The following is a 2,500-nucleotide window of genomic DNA, read 5'->3' on the forward strand; positions in this document are numbered from 1 at the left end:
TGGTGTGTGTGTGTGTGCGCGCAGTGTGTTTGTGTCTGTGTGCGCTGTGTGTGTGTGTCTCTCTCTGTGTGTGTGTGTGTATGGTGGGGGGGGGGTTGTTGCTGGTTGCTTAGGAACAGTACAGGAAGGAAACGGCGTGTATGTGTGAAGGCCTATCACCTCTGAGACAGGTAACAGCAGCATTGGAGCAGGATAAACGTGTACACACACACCATTTCCTGAGAAGCTCAGACCCATATCTCTTTGTGTGTTTGTGTGTGTGTGTGTGTGTGTGTGTGTGAAGGCCTATCACCTCCGAGACAGGTAACAGCAGCATTGGAGCAGGATGAACGTGTACACACATACTATTTCCTGCGGAGCTCAGACGCATAGCTGTGTGTGTGTCGAGTGTTTTGTAACTTCACCAATTTCGGGCCAAGTGTATGAGATACATTCGTTCTTCCCTCTGCAACTTTGAGTGTGAGTGTGAGTGTGTGTGTGTGTGTGTGTGTGTGTGTGTGTGTGTGTGAGTGTGCTATGTGAGTGTGTGTGTCTAATTGTAAAGCTTCCTCTTTCACACTCGCCATCCTCTCCACTCCTCTCCTGCTCATCGCCGCTCTCCTCTTCTCCTTCATCAGGACTTCTCCACAACAGCCAACATCTCTCCTCTCCTTGAAACAGACAAAGAATACAGAGAGAGAGAAAGAGAGAGAGAGAGAGAAACAAAAGAGGAAGAGTAAGACGAGGAAAAGAAAAAAAAAATCCTCCCTGAGGGCTCATGGGGAAGAGAAGGGAAAAAATCCTCATTTAACAGAAATCAGATTTGTTCCAGTCTGAGTCCTTGCGTTATATCAGTGCTCGCTGGCGTAATGAGCCACAAACGATAACGCAAGAGAGGGGAAATCACTAGGACACACACACACACACACATAGACACACACACACACACACACATTTAATCGCTTATTCGAAAGATGGGGGATATTTTAATGAATGAGCATCCCACTGTATGTAGTCGTTTATTTGTGGGTGTGTTTCTGTGTGTACAAATGTATTAGTGTTTGTGAGAGTACAATTTAGGCATGGATCCCCTCTTGAAAACACACATACATAAACACACAAACATGCACATATACAGATGGATCACAGCCCCCCCCCCGACTCAGATACAACTCTGGTATATCCAACCTCTGTCTGTATGTGTGTGTGCGTGTGTGTTTGTGTCTATGCCTGTGTGTGTGTGTGTGTGTGTGTGTGTGTGTCTGTGTGTGTGGGCGTTGTGGCCGTCGTAGGCCCATATACTCCAGGCCTGTGACGGTGGCCAGATGGCTGCTTGTTCTGCAGCTGATTCAGTTGGATGACAGAACCCTGGAGGATAATTAAACTGCAGCGTCCACTGCTTCATCATCAGCAGGCCCTCGGAGGCCAGGCTAGGGAAGAACGTTCAGTTCAAGCAGGAGGGTGACATAGTGTTTGTGTGATATAAGATTGTAATTATACATGCAGGGTCATTTGTTCAGGTTGTGTTCCACATGTGTGTATACAGTGTTTCTGCTCTCTGTGTGTCCTTGTGTATGAGTGTGGAGGTGTATTAATTGCACTGCACTGCACTGTGTCTATGTGTGTGTGTGTGTGTGTGTGTGTGTGTGTGTGTGTGTGTGTGTGTGTGTGAGAGAGAGAGTATTACCATTGAATGTGTACAAGTACAGTATGTGTAGTTTCACGGTCCGCATTTGTGTGTGTGAGGGTGGGTGTGAATGTGTGTGTGTGTGTGTGTGTGGGGGGGGGGGGTTGTATGTGTAAATACTACCATTGTGTGTGTACATGTATGTGAATGTGTAGTTTCACGGTCCTCATATGTGTGTGTGTGTGTGTGTGTGTGTGTGTATTTACTGCCCTTGTGTGTGTTTGTGTCTCTTTGTGTATGCTGTGTGTCTGTGTGTGTTTGGCCAGTCCAGGTTGAGATTGCGTTGGAAGGGCATGAGGCTTTGTTGAACGTAACCACTGTGTGCACTGGGATAGAAAAGCTATTACACAGACCACTTAGGGAAGGGTCTCAATCTGGTGTACAGAGATAGGCTGTGTATGTGGGGAGCTGTTTGTCTCTGTGTGCTTAAGTCTGTTGGGTGTGTATGGATCTATGTACGTGTGGGTCCGTGTGTGTGTGTGTGTGTGTGTGTGTGTGTGTGTGTGTGTGTGTGTGTGTGTGTGAGAGAGAGAGAGAGTGCTGTCCTGTCCGTGTGTGTGTGTTTATTTGTGTTTTGTTCTGTTTGTTTGTTTTGCTTTGTACTAAGCCTTGCCAGACGTTTCCTTTGGGGAAAATGAAAATAAAAGGGGATGAAAGAAAGAGGGAGAGAGAGAGAGAGAGAGAGAGAGAGAGAGAGTGAGTGGGGGGAAGAGAGAGGGAGAGAGAGAGAGAGAGAGAAAGAGAGAGAGTGGGTGGAGGAAACAGGAAGGGGGGAAAGAACACAAACGTGTGCAGTTTGTGGAAGAAAGAGAGAGCGAGAAAGAGGTGAAGAGT

The 2,500-nt window shown here is 47.1% G+C and overlaps 1 protein-coding gene across 1 annotated transcript in view; it reads left to right on the forward strand.

Moving 5' to 3' along the window:
- vangl1 (VANGL planar cell polarity protein 1) overlaps positions 1-2,500 on the forward strand; it is an 87,247-nt gene that overhangs the window by 39,564 nt on the left and 45,183 nt on the right. The gene's annotated exons all lie outside the window — the stretch shown is intronic.

Source organism: Clupea harengus, chromosome 2 (assembly GCF_900700415.2).
Source record: "Clupea harengus chromosome 2, Ch_v2.0.2, whole genome shotgun sequence".
NCBI classification, from domain to species: domain Eukaryota; kingdom Metazoa; phylum Chordata; class Actinopteri; order Clupeiformes; family Clupeidae; genus Clupea; species Clupea harengus.